This window comes from Colletes latitarsis, chromosome 3, assembly GCF_051014445.1.
Source record: "Colletes latitarsis isolate SP2378_abdomen chromosome 3, iyColLati1, whole genome shotgun sequence".
In the NCBI taxonomy this organism is placed as follows: domain Eukaryota; kingdom Metazoa; phylum Arthropoda; class Insecta; order Hymenoptera; family Colletidae; genus Colletes; species Colletes latitarsis.
In genome coordinates, this window is record NC_135136.1 from 36325327 (window position 1) to 36345114 (window position 19788).

General features: G+C 41.1%; 1 protein-coding gene across 6 annotated transcripts in view; it reads left to right on the forward strand.

Annotated features, from left to right (window-relative positions):
- Dlg1 (MAGUK family member discs large 1) overlaps positions 1–19788 on the forward strand; it is a 687637-nt gene that overhangs the window by 1276 nt on the left and 666573 nt on the right. The gene's annotated exons all lie outside the window — the stretch shown is intronic.

Below are 19788 nucleotides of genomic sequence, written 5' to 3' on the forward strand. Positions count from 1 at the left end.
TCCTCTCTTCTTCTTTCTGGCCTCTCTTGCGGTCATCTGCAACGTGTTTATTTTAACTTCGAGAGGAGTTAATCTCTATTTTAATAAGTTGGCGTTGATAATGGTTCCTTTCTTATTTACGATTCTTCTCTAACACTCCCTTTTTAAAGCCAAAGTTTTTCTCGACTGGGTTTCTAATTATTGTTCAAATCTGGGCTTTAATAATTTCAAGGGGTAAGACCACTGTAAAAACCTGAAATAAAGAGTTTTTTTTCAATGGATGGAAAAGTAAGAGGATAATAATATTCAAGAATGTTATTAACCATGTCGTTAAGTGGGAATACATAATAATTTTTGTATTAATTTTTATTAACTTTTAATGCTATTATCACGTCCACACTAAACATGTATCTAAACACTGGAGTAGGTGATTGCAGCTCTCAAGGTTGACTAAATAAAAAAAATTGATTTTTTTGAGGTCCCACATCTCAGATCCTGTCCTTGATATCGTTAGGGTTAAATAGCCAAATATTTTACTCTCGTCGACGTCTTTCAAGGGACTTTTCATAATATTGAATGCTCGTTGTTCCCTTGCTCGACTACGACAAAAACTTGTAAGCACTCTTTCGTACCACGTGCTGGCAAGCACCGGGTCTCTCTCTCTGTGCACGCGTACCGATCGATGGAAAGAATTTCAAAGCCGCTTTGCATCTCCGGGAAACGAAGTTCTCCGCGTTAATACATAGAACGCTCGTAAATCAGCGTGTTTTCCAGAACGATATCGTGCACGCGTCTCGTAATTGCCGTTAATGAATCGACGACGACCGTTTATCGATCCTTTCGTTTTCTCCTCGTAGCGAGCAAACATTTGGAGAACGAACCAAGGAAAATAACACTTGGCATGCACCCTGAACTACGAAAGAATAGAAATGCAGGCGAAATTCCGCATTGAAGCCTATCGTTCGCGAAGGGGGGGTAAAAAAGTAGTTCGCTCCAAAAATTTTTGGCACAGAAATGGATGCACGGTATTGTTCGCGATGACCTATCGCGATGGTTCGAATCGTTTCATTTAATATTTCCGAATCCATTGTGGCGTCCATTCGATTCTCCCTTCCCTTAGATCACGGGCGGTACACATTTACGCTATTTCATCGCCGACAATAGATTCCCACCGAGGTGTTGGCTCCTTTCATAAGATAACAAGCTCTGCGAGTTTAATTCGCGCAGCAGCGGTTCGATTAATTCGTACGATGCAAAGAATCGGAATTTTCGTTTGTTGATCGTTCGTTAAACCAATTAAATCAAATCAGCGTTCCTCGAGTTTTCCTGACCGTGATCTACTTGGGCGAAGCACGTATCTCGTCGAGCTCGTTGGCCCCTCCCAAAATAGTCCAAGCAAATTAGACGTAAAAGTATTCAAAGTTGGTACAAATTTCCAATTTAAATACGATTTCATAACATTGTTAATAGTGTTCTGCAGAACGATGTAGAGTAGGTAAACAAAGTATTGGCACACACCTTCTTTTCTTGAAATATCTTTACACGTTGCAGTGATATATTAGTATAAACTATTTATTTAGTTAAAAGCAAAATAAGTATTCGGTATTTTGTGTGTATTTTTGTCAAGTCAATTTGATAAGGAGTTCCACTTGCACAGTATCTTCGATTATTATTATCAATTATTTCCCCCTTCAGTCTCACTCGTTGTTAAGTGACTATCTCTTCCACTTGTCAACGCATTGCAATGAACGAGGCTCTCGTGCAATAATCGAGATTCTGCTGTATTTAGAAACGACCATTGAGCGAGCAATTGACACCCCTGTCGATCACAGGTGCACGTTTAAACAGTGATCGACGTACTTCGTAACATTAACCCAGAAGAGTTTGAATCAGGGACTTTAATTGTTGCAACTAAAACAAAGTTATAGAATAATATACAAAGTTCATCCACATGTGAGTCAATTATCAGAAAAATGTATTAAAATTCTAGTTGCATCGCAAGTACAGTGGATACCCAGTACTTAGAAACGATAGTAAAATATTTATTGCTCTTCAGTCGTGTTCGCGATCCCAGGCAGGGACAGTAGAAGCGTTAATATTTAACTGAAAGTCTCGATCACTGGGTCATTGTCGACTACCGTTATACATTTACCCTACTTTTAGCTTAGAAAGCCTAGACGGTTGTTCGTTTCCGTTTGTTTTCGCGTTTCACGCAGTTCTACGGATCCGATCGCGGGGCCGCGTAAATATAGAAAACCGTGCACGCGTTACATATAGAAACGCGCGGATGAATATAAAATGTACATGCATCGGCATGCATAAAAGCCTCGCGGGTTGTCGGGGTAAGCAAATCACCGACCCGTAAACCATCCTTGACTCTCTCCTCGTCTTTGCCTACGAAGCGCCTGCATCGCAGAAATTGAAAACTATCGGCCTCGGTGCCAGCCTCTCTCGCGGGTGCATCTCGTCTTACGGAGACCAACGAACATTTTTTCACGCGCGTCGAGACACTAGATAGGCCAAACACCGCGATAAGAACCTCGTTTAAAATGGACGTAATCCCACAGTGGCCATACCTCATGTGCTCGCCGATAGAGGGCTACGCTCAACATTCTCCTCTCACCAGTACTCAATCCACCACCTATTTCCATATAAGCATTTCAAAAAGTATTAAACATTTCCGTAGAGCATCGAACAAATTTATTAGACATGAAAACCGAATTTTAAGGAAAAATCGGCAGGGTGTAGGTGGACAAATTGTTCAGCAAAAAAAAAAATTTCAAATCGTTCTAAAAAAATTATTTTCAGTTGCAGGGGTCGATTACAATCATTTTTGGTCAATAAACATACCCTCGAAATCCTAACCATTTTCGAGAAAAAAATTCCTTACCAAAAATCTAATTTGAGGCCAGAAATGTCTGCCCGAATTTTCATGCGAATCTTTAAAACGTCATAACTTCTGAACGGATTGGACGATTTTAATGTTTAAAAAAGCAAACTACGCGTATTTTGGTGGAGAATATGTACAAATCGCAAAAATATTCGAAAAGTTGGTCCTTGACTCCGCAAAACGAGAAAAACCCCATAAAAATGGTTCAATTTTCAAACAGCCATAACTCCTACAATTGTGAATATATTTCAATGAAACTTTTTTCTGAAGTAGAGCTCATGGGTACCTACAAAAAAGTATTAGACAACTTTTCTGTAGGGCGTCAAACAAAAATACTAAAAATGAAAAATGAATTTTTAAGAAAAATCGACAGGGGGTAGGTGCTTAAATTTTTCGACGAAAAAAAAAATTTTCAAATCATTCTAAAAAAATTATTTTCGGTTGTGGGGGTCAATTACAATCATTTTTGGTTATTACATATACCCCCGAAATCCTACGCATTTTCGAGAAAAAAATTCCTTACCGAAAATCTAATTTGAGGCCAGAAATGTCTGCCCGAATTTTCATGCGAATCTTTAAAACGTCATAACTTCTGAACGGATTGGACGATTTTAATGTTTAAAAAAGCAAACTACGCGTATTTTAGCGGAGAATATGTACAAAATCTAAGAGTGTTCGCAATGTTGTTTCTTAACCCCATATAGTGAGAAAACCCCATCAAAATGATCCAAATCCTCGTTCTTATCATTTCATATTTAGGTATAGTCTAATTATCCGGCATATTGGATTTTCTGGCATTGTCTCAGTCCCGAGTATGCCGAGTTGTCTGTTTCGAATAAGATTCTGTCCAAACAACTTCGAAACGACGATAATTAAGAGCAAACTTAATTACAACCACTCGATGGCGGCAAGGAATGCTTTATGACGTGACATGGTGTGTAATTAAATGCGTAAGACGAGGCCCGCGGGAGAAAACCGGGTCGCGTGACAGCAATTGGAATATTTTTGCACGCGGAATTATTTAAATCCCAAGACCGCTTACGCGATCACGCCGCGGCGAACCAAAACTTTAATAAGGTTCGCTAAGTTTCGCGAACGCCGCGAGCAAATATTGGAACAAAATAAGAACGACGGGCTTCGTCGTTTCGAAGACTTTCAGCCCGCGACACGGTGAGCCAGAATTCCTAGTGCTGCGAAAGTAATCGAATGCTTTTAGCAATAAATACGCCTAGGGCAGTGTTCCCAAACTTCTCGCGGCTTGCAGCCCGAGAACTAACTTTTGAAGTCACAGAAACATAACAACGATCACGACTTATCGTTGGCTAGATGTTTCTTGTTTGAATTCGTCGACTTTGATCTTATAGTGTCACTGGAACCTCGCTTGTTTTCGTACACACCGGCGTAGGCATCGATTTATTCGTTCGAGATCCCACTTTTTGCTGGTTACAGGTTCGCCAGGTGTATGCATATTTTTAATTTATCCCCTCGTAGCTTCTCGCGTTGGCTTTCCGTGCGCGCACCTCATTTGCGAACAACGCTTTAGCGGGGGTTTTGGTAGGTAAATTTGTAGTGGTTTCGGTGTGTGAGAGTACGTACATAGGCGTGATGTATGCGGAACGTAGACGACGTAGGACGAGAGGGGAGACAGCGTGGCTGATAATGAGAGCAATGAATGGGAAGTGGGCCGAGGGCTTATGTACTTACTCTTCTCGCGGGATGCGCTCGCCGTTTCGCAGAAAACCATTTACCTACATACACTACCGGCCAAAAGTTTCGAATCGCCATGGGAATCGTGAGAAACAGGATCTTCTTTCGAGAGCATCTCCAAGGGGGTCCTCCATCAAAGCAGACGGAGAAATAGTTCTTCGTAAATTTTTTTACAAAAAAACCGTGGGACTTTTCGATACGAGAATTTCTCTCAGTTTGTTATTCATCCTTTGAGGATACGCACGATTTTTTAAAATACAAAATAGTAAAATATGTATGAGTTCTATAGGAAACTTCCTGCCCATATTCGACCATATTTCATGAATTTCCATCGGGTTCGGACTAGTTCTCTATTAATTTCAACACAAATTTCATGGACCTTCAGCGGTCTGTTTCGTTTACTAATAGTATTTATTCTCATATCTTCGGCTCTCGTGATTCCGACTCTTGGCTGTTGTTTGTCTTTCAAACTACCTTGCTTCGGGCGATCTTGTACGATACTTTCAATTTCCTAGGTATATTCCGCATAGAATAGCCTTGTTTCAGAAGCGTGGTAAGTGCATGTCTAGTTTCAATATTAATTTCTCTCGCTTTTGCTATTTTCAAGTATTAAAGCGAAACTTCAGCTAATTGATTTGCTTTTTTGCTTTATTATGTATCGAGAATGTTTCGCCTCTCTTTTTCGAGACTCAAGAATAAAATATTTAATTGAAAACGTTTTCTCAACACATCTAGAATCGATATTTGCTTTTTTTCTTATTGCAAGCACGCGATGAAGTACAGTATGTTTGCTTCATAGTTTAGAAAGAATTGATTTTCAGACCACTTTTACCACCAACAATTGAAAAGAGCGTTTCCTTTTAAATATGCAGTGTTTGCTCTTTGACGATTGTTTACAATAAGTGGTTCTTCAGAGTTTGTTGTTCGCGCCAGTTACCTTGTTTCTTAAGGCTTTAAGTTAGTGTTCTTTATTCGCTTGTTATTTTTCATCCTTCTTACAAACGCTGCTCGCCTTTAGTCTCTGATATTTTCGTTGCAAACCGTGTATTACAGTAACAAACAACACCTATATTCTCAGCGTCGAAGCAATTATTATACCGTTCCTCGTTCGGATGAAGCCATCGATTGCTTTTTATTTAATCGCTGATGACATTTGAGTAATGATATTAAAACAATGGTACTGAAATACCCAAATAGTCAAAGTTTATCATAGCATTCGAGTATTAAATTATTCAAACGATCTTGGCTTTAATTTCAACTATAAAATCGTTCGAACGTGGACGTCATTGAACCAACGAATGATCGAACGGAACAAAAGGATGCATAAACGTGATCGTTCGAAGGGAACGGAGACGGACTAGCGACATAAACGCGTTTTGCATACGAATAACGAGCGACGGATAATCGTATCTAGTCGTTGGAAGTCGTCAATAATGACTCCATCGAGGCAGGTAGACAATACCCGGGATTAAAATGTGTCGGAAGGCGTGGGTGGCGTAGGGCGACGTTAAATTGGATTCTGGCAGCTTTAGGAATACCTATTCGCAGCTGCACCTGCACGGCGCGCCGTCTGGGGAAGTTCCGGCAAAACAATTCGCGGTGGCTTCCGGTTGGCGTAGAGTTCGCAGATATTTCATAGTATTGGTTTCTACTGCGAGGCCTCCTGCGCCTGGGTTAACCGAGATCGTTAATGTTAGTTCGAAACCAGCATATATAGCGTTCACAGTTTTACAACTTTTCGCTTTTTTGACCTTCTTCTTGCGAACGATCGAACTATGCACGGTCTCATCGATCTGCACACGTTTCCATTGGATCTTCTCGTCCGCTTTGCTTTTATTAATTAATGAGATTTACCGGGAAGATTCTCAACTAGCAGTTAATCGTTATTATTCTCCAACGATACGAATACGTTGCCCCTTGACGCGTTTGATAATTTATTATGCGGAAATTTGAAGAATTCGATGAATTCCAACCACATACTGCACGCAGAGTATTTCCGATAGGCGGTGCGCGACGTCATAATATTTGTTATTGCCTGGTATATCAATTTTGCAGGCGATTTTACAGAAGCATTTCCAAATTCTCTAGTTTGAAATTAACCAGCATTATATTTTATATTATTGGTTTATTTTAGAGCGTTGGTATTGTACACAATTATAGCTGAACGTGAGTTTGTGGGACATTGCAATATTAAAAAATATTGAGATCGTATATGTTTCATCGGTATAATTTGATTAAAATAGCGTGGAGACTTTTTTAAACGATCAGCTATTTATACACAGTGATATATTCATTACATTAGCTGAGATAACTATATCAAATCGAGAGTAAGCCACGTGCAAACTTCGCGCATTTCAATGTGAAATCATAATACATATGCCACGGTTCGTTTAATATTAGAGAGTTTAATCATCGCTCGTGGCGGCAAAGCGATGATGTACATATAATTGCGCTAATCGACCATTACAATATTAAACACAAAATTCGATCAAGCATTGTGAATTCATTAATCTTGTTTGGCGCGATGTTTCTATATTACAGAATTATATTTCCGTTCAGGCACAAAAGAATCATATTTTTTTATATTTAATTATAGTACATTTTTCATAACTTATTTTAATCCTAAAAGTAGCTTATTTTTACTAGAATTTTTCACATTTGTAAGATTTAAACGATACAGTACTGTTCAGCTTTCGATTTGCAAGCATCGATGAATGGTAAAAATTTACTGTTCGAAACAACTGTCGATGAAGAAATCATCGTTTAACGTTTCACTGGGCGCGAAGTCTATTTTAACGTTCGCTTGATATCGGCGCGAATGATTTATGTAGAACGTAGCGCGCTCGAACATACAGTGCCCGGTGTAACAGTTTTGTAATTTGATTGCATGGTAATTTTCGTGGCCTGTTCGACTGTTCCTCGCGATACTCGCGTTTTAGTTTACGCTGTGCCAATGTTCCAGCGATCTGTTCCGATTTCATTTTACATCGACGTGTTACGAGCACCGTCAGAACGACGGTCTATCGAATGTGTTACGCGTTTGAACGGATTCTGAATAGCTTTGCTCACCGAACGGTCTTATTTTCAAGCCACACGCTGCTACTTAACCGTTTCGATACGATATTCAGTCAGTAAAGACAGATATGTGTACAACTTCTTTCAAGAAAAGAAGTCATTCAATGATTTTCACGGAGTTAATTTGAAGCATCTTCTATTTTCGCGTTTCCTTGGAGATTCTTTTACACTAGGAAACGAGTGAAACACATTCAACTTTGCGTTTGAAGAATAGAGAGCACGCGATCTACAGAAACGCGCATTGCGGATGCGTTGTTACGTTCGTAACAGAGAAATGTGATCAAAGGAAGATTACATCTCGTCAAAGCGTGCAATATTTTTATGCACCAATTTTTTCTGCCTCCTCTTTAAAAAGAAACTGCGTTCCACTTTCCAGTACTCCCATTTTTCGTTGATCGTTGATGCGAGAATAAGGATCTATTCCACTTCTTCTACGAAGAAAGACTCTATCTTCGTAAAACTCTTGCAGCCCCATTAGTATAAAAATCGTACGAAAATAGGAAAATTGACGTTCGAACGTAACTCGTCGATTTTAGTGGATTTCGTGTACCGTTAGAATGTTTGAAGGAATAAGACAAGCGTCGAAGTCATGGCGTATTTGGCTCGATGATTCCACGAGCACTAATGGTCAACGTGGTCACTTCCGACGGGGAGGATTTACATCGATTATTGTCGATTAATATCTAGGTAGAGCCTCGGGAAGTTGATAGAATTATTCACGTAGTAGATACTACGAGCAACGTGGTTTGGTCGTAAACCTAATTGTGTTGGCGGATTGTTTGGGAGGAGCATGTGCACTGAAACCTGTATGGTTTAACGACAGCGAGTCCCAATAATTAACATCCGTCCGACCAAGACCTTCGTTGACATTTCCATCCTTGAATTCAATTAAATTTTACAAGCTGTAATCTAGAAAAATTACAATTTAAATGTACGAACAAATTTTTACCTCGATGAGCTTGCAATAAAGACTAAACAAAGACGTTTTGTTTTTATACTTGACAAATTTTCTAAACATAAATTGTTACAAATTCTCCGTCATTTTCGTACATATTTTTCGAGTCCAGTTTCCAGAAAACATCATTAATTTTTAACGAGTATCAGCACATCCGGTACATCATTAACTCGACGTACACATATATCGCGATGCCCGGTATATTTGGCGTTAATGAGCAGTCGTTGTTGCCAATTAGTATCGATAGATCGGGTCTGGCGACCGTGTTGGGTGTTCGTAGTATCCATTCGCGTGTCGACATCACTTTTCCGTCTTTAGACTGCGATCTGTCTGCAGAAAATTGCATTGTTTTGTATTCGCAGGAAGTCTCTGAGCGTTTCGAATATTCCGGATTTTCTTTGAAATTATCAGCGACGAAAAACATTTGATCATCTTCCACTTGCGTGCAACTAGAAATTCCCAAAGAATTTAACGGAGAATCGTGCGTTACTATTTTGGCAATCTCGCATTAACGGTTTAATAATAACGCGACTTTAATTGCATTCGTGTTTGCCATATTTTGGCACGCTCCAACTATGAAAGCGATCGAATATGTGCACGATATCGAAAGATGTACGCCCCGTGTGCAATTACGCGTGTGCAATTACGCAAGTTACACGCGGCTAAATATTAATTCGTATATTTATCCGTTCGAATAGCTCGCGTGACTTTTACGCGATAGGTATACTCACGGTTTAGACAAAAATGAAATTGAATTTCGTTACTTCCTCCTATCGCTTTGTGTTTAGAGACAAAAGTGACAATAGAAATTCTGAGTTCTAATATTTTTTCAGATTAATATTCCTTTACTATAATCAACTAGATACTTTATAGAAATATTTTTGTAATCACAGACCTTTGTACACTGAGTGATTGAATATTTCACAAATATATTCTTTATACTATGACAAATCGAAAAATGCAAAAAAATTAATTTCTTGAAGCCTCTATGATAGAATCGACATCCAATCGTTCTAAAATTTAGTAAAAATTATTTTCCCGCCAAAAAGAAATTCCCCATGCTCGATGACCACCCTAACGCACAGCTGATACTTAAATCGCGCGTCTATAAATGTTGTCTGTATGTGGGGCACACGAAGCCACACGCGACACACGTTTAAATAAAATGCTGCACACAGGAGGGCAGGTTTATATATATATAAACACAGTCGAAGGCGCGTACATATATACGCGATTCTTCTAATGTGGGACGCAGCCGAGAATGCTAAATTTAGGGTAGGGATCGAGCAGTCGATTCTCGAATCGTAACCCACGCATGTCGCGGGTGCGTCGGTCGAACGTGTTTCGTATCGCGTTTTTTTTTTGTTCCGGGGTGGCGAAAACTGGGTGAAAAACGTTGTTTTCTGTGCTTCTCGCGCGGGGGGGACACGTCACGAAGAGGAACGGCCACTTTTCCGGGGAATTATCGTACGACCGGAACTCGAAAATCGCGGTTCGCACGGGAACAATTTTCCGTGTCAGGTGTCATCGAACCGCCACCACGTGCAGGGGCGTCACAATACAAATAAATAGTAAGCCCGCTGGCTGGACGCCAACGCGCGCTATTGTCGCCTCTGAAATCGGAGATGTATATTCCCGATCGAGGATAATCGCGAGGATTAGCGAAACGATCTTTTACGAACTACGTGATACGCGAAATCGAAGCTGCACGTTGCCATAGAACCATCCTAATTTCGAAGTCAGCAACGTTTCGCTCGAGACCGCGAAAAGGAAAGACATTTCTCGACGAAAATAAATCGCCAAGAGCGTTTTTCAGAAATTGAAGACTCGTGACATTTGATTTCCATCGTGCACGTTCGAAGCTGTACGGATGACGACACCCTGGCACGACCATGTCGGAAATGTGGCTGCTGTCTATATGCCGTCTGCACGTATGACGACATCTGGGGCGTCTCGTCGGGATTTTTTCAGACGCGTCTCGTCGAGTCCACTTCGCGTCGGCTACGGTCGATGATCTCTCATCTTTTCCCTTGATAGTTTTCCACCTTTCTAACAAGCTACGGAATCGCTCGAAAGCGTAGAAAGTGTAATAATTAAGGGGATGCGTCTACTAGGATTTGAGTCTGGAAGATTATCGAAACTATCGATAGTCCCAGCCACGTTGAACGCTTGTAAATATTAGGATTTCTCCTTTCGAAGACTGTCGCAGAAGAGTGCATTTTTTAAATTAACATGTGGTTCCCGGTAATTTCGATCCTGTGGTCGATCGTGTACTTGGTGCAACGAAAAATTGCACCAAAAGATGTTGTATACTCTTCGTCGATGGAAGCAGGTAATACAAATTCGTGGATACCTGTTCTTGTACGATTCTATTTTTTAAATCTCGTAGCAATTTAATCCTCCGATTGCAGTTAATATTGTTTTAAATTATAGAACCATAATATTCCGCGGCAGTAAAATTATCGATTATTCTGTAACTGGGATTTACGAGCATTTCGAGCACCCGAAATTGCGTTTCACTGGGTTAGGTATTAATGCAAGTAGTTATGCGATTTCTATTGCCATTTCTGTGCTCGCTGTGATTTACATGATTCGCTATAACATCGTATCAGGTTTCCTGGAATTTGTTGCAGATTGGAGTTGCAATTCCGACTGTCAAATTAGCTAATTAATTAGCAAATAACGGAATGGGCGGAATGCCTCTCATAGCCTGTTACAGCCAAATTTACGTTTGGATAATAAACGCGCCCTTCAAGGAAAGCTTACATAATTAGAGTACGATTATCCTAAATTGTTTCTTTTCATATACGAAAACCATCGACATTATATAATTTTAATATACGTGAAAGTACATTTTTGATAAATTATCCCAACTTTACGCATCTCGTACGATACGTAACAATTTCCGAGGTCTTTTTCATTGTACCGGTTATTCTTATTCATGGCCAGTCGCACTTCGTGTTGCAAAAGAGTTCTCGACGTGCTTCGTATACGTAATGTTGCATTATTTTTCCCCACTCATAAACGAAGAGGATTCTTTTTTGAACCAAAGAATTTTGCAAACGATTGTAGAACTTTGCATATCACTTAACTCACGCAGAAGGTTACGGGAATTGTTTAGCCCAGGATTTAGGTGGAAAGATTCACTTTAAAAGGCTCGTTGCGTGTTTGGATCGAATCAGCATATAATCTGAGACACCGTCCGATTCGACAAACGCTGTCCAATATTTGCCACAGAATCCTATGAATAAATTAACACGTCCATTGCACAAGATCCGGCAGGCACACGCGAGAGACTCAGATTCACCGATGAAACTCGATAAGCACATTAACATAAATATTTCGAGGGTTCGTACTAACGATGAAACGAGGAATCCAGATTCGAAGAAACTGTAGAATGAATTGTGATAAAAGTGTAATGATCGCCTTCAAATTGTGTTTAAACTCGCCTTCAAATTGTGTTTAAATTAATGGAATCGAGGCAACATTGAAATTTGAGGCCCACATGGAGAACCGGTTACTGCGGTTTATCGAACTACATTATGTATGGTAAATAATTAATATACCCGGTAAATGCGTCGAAATGAAGCTGTCGAACGCTTGACCGTGTCGATTCGAAGGTTACAGTTCGCGAATTTGTGCCCATAGCGAAAGATTTATCCATTTTCAAAAATAAATACTGGCCCAATCACTGAAATCACAATGTTTACGAAACGCCGCTTCGTTAAACTTTCATCGAGCTGGTAGCTTTTGGAAAATTGTTACGTTGATCTTAAACACTTTTCCAAGTTCCAATGGAATCCTCAGACACCGGGAATACGAGAATCGCATGCATCGCGGGATACCAGGGAAGTTTCTCGACGAATTTGCATAATGAACAGCGAATACAGAAACCTCCAGACTGTCGGTCAAGATTCTCGGAGCCAACCGATCCAAAATTTCAAGCACAATCCAACGAGCAAATTGGCACCGTGGAAAGTCTCGGGGCCCTCGACGGGCGAATTAACATAATGGAAAATCCCCGAGACCGAAGATTCGACCGATAAAAATTGGCATGGCGAACCGCTCGGGCGCACCTGGCGGTCCTGACCGTCGAGATTCCAGACGGAATTCAACGAATAAATTGGCATCATTAAAAGTTCGAGGCGGTCTGCGCCTGTTGCATTAGCGTACCTGGGAATCCCAGACAGCGTTTGACGGATAGATTGGCAATAACGGTGCCATCTATCGGTATAAATTCTTCGCGGAGATGTTCTTCGAGCAGCTGACGCTCAGAGACCCGACGACTCTTCTCATTCACTCCTCCGCGTTCTGCTTTTCCGCTTAACCAGCGTCTTTATCGCTCCACTTCACCAGGCAACGCGTGTTCATTCCTACGTTTCTATCCTCGTTCGTCCACCATCGTGTTCGCCTTCCTTCTCGCGCGCGTTTGTCTTCGAAATTCGCTCGGGGTTACCCAGACATGACGTAGATGCCCGCTATTCTGGTAATCGTGTGACGTCGTCCTCAGGGTGTTCAGAAATAAACTCGAGTGGTAAGGTGCTCCACGTTGCGTGGCCTGTTTCTCTCGTCCACCTCTTTTAACCTCCATTTGTCACTGTCTTCCCGCTTGGCCCGCGGCGATACACGCCCAATCCGACGATTATCGTGTCACGGACAAGCATCGAAGCCGAAAATCACCGGACCGGATTTAAATTTCCCAGACATTGTCGGTTTGCACGAACAAACGACGGGTTCTTTGCCCGGTCGAGTCCTGACCCGAGTCTTTCTGTCGTCCAAACGATCGGTGGGTGCATACATACTTGGCAGACCACGCAACCTTGCGCTACATTGCCAGAAACTGATGTCAATTTCTTTTGGGACCTCGTTCACGGGGGATGAAACTCGAAAATAACAGTTTTGGTTACGTCAAATACATCGAAGCCTCGAAGAATGAAAGTATTGCTCAAAACAAGTTTGACGAAGTTTGAGATATTACCCGATAATACTTTCAAACGGGGGATTACAATTTCAGAACCCAGTCATGTCAATCTATTCTATAGAATCTGGAGTATAAGATAGTATTCTTGAGTCAGTATTATTTTTAATCAACACTGATCTTCCAGCAGTGTAAAACTAGTAAATCGTGCTTGTAATTTTACGAATCGTTTTCCAAACAAATTATATTAATGTCTATTAATATGTTAGCATACGTATAGCTGCGAATATCAATTATTTCCGCAATTTCTAATGTTCGTGCTGTTTAATTCAGACTGGTGACAAGAATGCTCTAGCCAAATGTTCAGCACGCGCAAGAACAGCTTGCATTACGCGTGCCCGGGTTTAAACAGCAACGACGTTTATGGCTCTATATTTTTGTAGGATTTACTATGCTCATTGCAGACATAGTTAATGAGTTCTTCCGCTAGCTCGAATCTTGAAACTTTGCGGATTATCGTCCGCGGGATTGTTCTGTTTGTTTCTCTCGACGGAATGGGGGTTCTTGCTTTTTCTGCCATCAACTTTTTCCCTACAAACTAAGTTCATATATTCTTCAAATTGATGCCGCAATTTCCACCAACTTCTAGCATTGTACCATTATGTCTGAATATTACTTAGCCTGTTGGACTCTAGGATGCATCGAATCTAGCGTGAGGTCAGGGTGCATGCAAAGCATAAACTCTCGATTAGTAGAATCCTAAACATTGCTCAAACATTGATTTTACTTAGATTTTGCTCACCAATGATTTTTGCAACACCAACCTTACTCATAATAATCACACCATAAGCATTTTCTTGGCAGTTTAAGCTCCAAATATTAATAATATTTGAAGAACCATTTCAAGAGGAGACACTAATATTTGTAAATGCAATTCACCTGCTCCTAAAAATAGCAGTATTTGCAAACGACCGTATCATAAATTCAACAGATACAAAACAAGAAACTAGACAGAGGTCTAGGCATTCTAGGGTTAAGATCACGACTCTCGACAGAGCGTTCAACCTTCTTTCCGGCGTGGCAGCTTCCGCGAACGTATCTCGACGAGAACGAGAACGTCGTCGCCGGTTCCAGGGCAATCCAAACAGTCGCAAGTTACATCCGTTTGTCGGCGAGCCGGGGCGCGGGTGTAAACGAGCGAGTCTCGACGACAAAAATTTAATTAGAGAGATACGATTCACTTTACAGCCGTGCGTGGCTTTTCTTTCGCGGGATAATGAAGTAACGCCCGGCAGCCAGGTACTCGTGGTTTAAGGAGGGAACAGACGGGAAAAGGGCTGGCACCGAAGGGTGGCAAAGGGTACCAGCCCAGATATACATCCCCTGCGACGTTTCTCTATTTTTCCATCGCTTCCGGAGCGAACGACGGACGCTTTTTCACGAGCCGCATCGATCTGCCTCTTTCTTGTTCCTCTTCCTGTTCCCTCGACCAGGGGGGGCCTTCTCTGGCTTCCTCTCGGCGTTTACCGCGCTCTTCTTTCGATTTCCTCGGCCCCTGGTCCCCCCCACATCCCCTTCCGTAAATACATTTCCGCATGGAAAGCGCCACTTTTAAACTTTGCGATCCCCTTTCGCGACGCATTCATCTTTTATCGTTGTAAATGCGGTTGCTCGCCTCTCGGCCCCGGCCTGTTCTCGCTCGTCTCGTCTCACCTCGCTGCCCGGGAAGAATGGGAGTTTACTTCGCCCCTTCCGACGACGAGAAAGTTAACGTTGACTCTACACGGAACGATGGAACTATTTCGAGTAACGTTGACTTTGGCCACGTCGTCTTCGGCATACCTTGCACTTTGCGCCTTTCGTCCTTTGGCGCGCCACGAAAAATACTCTTCCTACGCGCGAAATCCAAAGGATCCATAACAATAATTATAACAACCTTCTCAGGTGTCGGTTATTTTGAAAAATTATCGTTTAACCCCTAGGAGATAGTCTTCTAATCTTGAGGATGAAAAAGTCACCGTCTCAGTCATTTTTTTCTGGAGAAACAGTAGGTCTTTTTAATGCAGCGATTTTGTGATACATTGATACATGTTCTGAGAGTAGTCTCAATTTTTTTCAGTAAAAAATAGTAACAATTGTGGAAGTTACTCAGACACATCTCTCCTGCGAATTTGAAAGAGATAAATCAAAAAGCATTCTTTTTAGGAAGCATACAGTTACGGTCTGAATTAAACAAAATAAAATTCGATTCGAAGGACAGTTGAACGTAGAGAGTCGTGAAAAAAGTGATTCTTTGATTCTTAAGAATACTTTTGCGACGCAACAGAGTTCCCTGTCAGTCGAGCCTCGATCACGTCAGAGTTTTAGAACGCCTGCCGCAGCAAAACAGCAGCGAACGCGGGACACTGTTGTATCAGATTAAGTTCACATACTGATAACGAAAACGTGAGGCGACCTGCTGACATAGCGGCACGATGTCAACAGATCACGCGTTGATAGATGGCAAATATCCATCATGGCGTCATAGCAGCAGGTATACCGTTGCATTCTTGCCGCTGAGGCGGATAATAGCGGCAAGATTTCCACGACAGAACCATAACCAAATGTGGAGACAGATGGACGTGGATCTGTCACCTAGCCCCATGTAACCTGTCGCCAGTTTTCCTACTTCCCGCCTCAATTTCGATGTCTTTGCATAACTCGAAGAACGCTGGCAGTTTTATTCCCTTCTCGTATAGCTTTCACTTTTATTTTGAGCTTGTTATTCTTTTTCTATTCTTGGATACTTTAAACTTTTGATTATATCGCTTTTCCACGCGACGTAGCACACCTTTATTCGTCTTTACACCGTAATAACTTTGAACAAAAAACTATTTTTCGAGTCGCCTTTCCATTCGATGCGCGACACGTACAATTACCATGTTTCCTCCTCATAGGTAATCCATTTCAATTCACATACACGGCTCGTACTCCGTGTTCGTTACTCTCTGTAATTGAATTTCGAATTCGCCTCGACCGGGACGAAAGTTATACAACGAACTACTCGCGCCAAGGAAATGTTGATCAGTGACTCGATTTTCCAAGGTTTAATTAAACTCAGCACTTAAACTATTTACTGGGACATAAGAAGCGTGCGTTAGAATACTAATGAGGATTATACTACCGTAGACACTCCGTTTCGAAAGATCAAAGTGCAATGACAAGTAAAAAAATTGGAAAACTGAAACTCCTCGACTCGTTTAGTCAGAGAGCAAAATTCTTCTCAAGTATTTACGTGCGTTTTTTGAAACGTTCTGTATATAATCACGGAATGATCGATGCAAACGCGTCGATCACGCGACGTTTCTCACGATCGACGTGCCTCTTTGTCCCCCCGAAGTAAAATTTTCGAGTTGTTTTTAGCGGCGGGGTGAATGTTTCTCTCCTGTTCATTACAGGCTGGATTTTTGTCGTCAAAGCTAGCAAAGCTTTTCCCTTGTTCACGGGCTTCCTCGTTTCACGTCTTCGCATCGGCGGGTTTAATACCGCCACGGGGTTAACGGGCCGGGTATTAAAATATTTCTTTCCAATGGCACGGATGCGTTCGCGGGAACGTGCTCTTTAGGCTCTGTTTTGTTCCGTTTTTCGTGTTCGCGGAAGGCAAACGTTTAATTGTTGAACTGCTCGCGGTGTTCCAGTTTCACGATCGTTTTATGCAAAGCCGTATGGACGCGCAGACGAACTTTCAGCCGCGAGACTTTATCGAACTTTATTCCCGCGCGATATTTACCATTAATTACTAAACGGTATTATCTTTTCGCGAATTTCAACAGTGCGCAAGAAATATTTCGGACGGTCGGTTAACAAACCGTGGCAATTTACTCGCGGAGCGTCCGTCTGCCAGTATTTATAACTCCCACCTAAATGGAATTTGTTTTGAAACTGCTAATAGCTCCGAGTTTGGAGAACTGAAATTCGTTCTTCCGGTCGGCCACGAACGAACCTTGGATTTTTGACGAATTTTTCCCTTGTATCAAGAGCGCCGTGCAACTTTGCGATTTACCTCGTCGCAAATAAAATCAATGGGCACGTTTGGCGGCGAGGAAATTCATATCGACGGGTCGAAAAGTTTCGTTTAATGAGCATTCGTCTCGTGGGACGAATAAATTTTTAACTCGGCCGACTTCTATTCGATTTTCCACGAGGCGGGCGGTTGACCCGGGGCAATTCTCTGATCGTTTTTGTACGTGATCTTAGTGCAAATGTTGAAGCACCGTGGCTTCGGCAAACGCCGGAATAATTCCTGAATCCCTGAGAGTAAACTTCGCGAAAAGTTTCTCCCACGGCGTTTTCGTTCTACATGTTACGCGCGTTCTGCGCCAATTTCAAATAGAGCGTCTTCTCTTTTTAATTCAATTGATTATCGAATATAAAAGATACGGTGATAAAATCTATATCTAACGTTATCTAAAATTCTCCGAACTCAATACTTTGTTGTGCCTTTCAAACTTGTTATCTCCTCCATCGAGGAGATGCGATAAAAAATGTTTTGAAATTTTAAGGTCGACGCGAACTCCGTGGATGTTTTTTTAATCAATCCCTGCTCGCTCAGAGTCTTGCATTTATTCGCGAAAGCCATTGCAAACATATTTTTTACACGCCCGTACATGTAGGTCGCCCGTTGCATGGTACTCATACTGCATGAGCGGTGGTACTACTTTTTACAGGTTTCTCTGCGGCATTTCGCTGTCGATTATCTTACGCTTCAGTTCCGTCTTCCATTTTCGAGGAAACTGTAAGACCGGAGACCTAATTATTTTGCCCTCCATTGTGCAGGTAACGTCGGAGATCCAAAATTCGTATTGTATAGTCTCGTAATGGTCCGATGTAGGTCGAGAGTGACGCTCGATGTTCCATTCTTAAACAGAATCGTGCTCGAATATCTGCAAAGGCTTTCTCTCCGGGAAATTACTTTGTTAATCGAAAACAGATTTATGAATCTGTTGGCCACTGAAGGGATCCGGGTTTCGGTCGTTTGTCATGCAAACATTCACACGACTCACATTGAAGATAAAATTTATTATAATATAATAGAGAATCAGGTTTAAATGCATTTATTCTTGCAAAATTTCTGTAATTGCGTATAAAGACATTAATTAAATAAAACAAAATTTATCAGCAAAAGGTTGAGATATTTTCGACTATTTGAACAGATACACTGTGTAATGAATTGAATAAATCGAAGATCAGAGATGCAACAGGGGTTGGAAGATTAATCCCAGTTTAAAAGCTTTTTGGATTCATACAATTCAAGTAAATTATTAATATCGATGAAACAGTCGTGGAGATATCGAGATGCAAAGAGGAGAAGCTTATGTGGGTCACTCTGTATAACAAGTGTGTTCGCATTTGACGCAACAGTTGGAAGTCCCTTAAAGGGAAACAAAAGCATTGTATCCATATAAATGCACGTAAGGCATATAAGAAATCCCTAGTTTCCTAATTGTGTAATATTTATTAATTTTTGAACTTACAATTTCAATTTGTATCGATCACAGTTCATCGAGAATGCCTCGAAATTATCTACATTTATTCTAGGCACGATTTAGTCGGCTGTGCGTGGCGTAACGATTTGGTAGATTGCATTTTTTTGTAATAAAGAAAAAAAAGTATATATTTCATGGTAAAACGAAACGATCGCTCGTGATTTCTGCCTTGGTCTCCGGTCGTCCATTTCCGGAACAATCGGGAAGAGAGATCTCATTACCTCTCACCCGGATATAACGTCGTTCTCCTTTGACGCCATCGTTCGATGGATTCACTTCGTGCAACCTCATAAACGATGAAAATAGGTCAGGGATAAAGTTATTCGAGGCTGTAAGAGGATCGTTGCCTCCTTTGTGTCGATATTGCTGTCTTCATAACTTATGTCGTAAAATTCGATTTTAATTTCCTGTACTTCGTTCGTTACATATTCATTGCTATTTAATTTCACAAGAATCTACCTAATTAAACTTGCGAACTCTTTTACTGCGAATTCATTCTAGTATTTTAGACTAAAGATTTTAATTATGAATTTATAATGAAATGGAAGTACGTTTAATTTTAGCATTTGCAAACGAACAAGGAATTTTTCTGTAGAATGCACTCCTCTTTCGAAGTCTTGTTTTCGCTATTCCCGGTCGTTGGATCGTTGAACTCCACGGTTACACGTTCAAGATACGCGGTTCTACCCTTAGAACTTTGGCAAATTTTGCTTGATTGTCGCGCAGATGGATCTGCGCT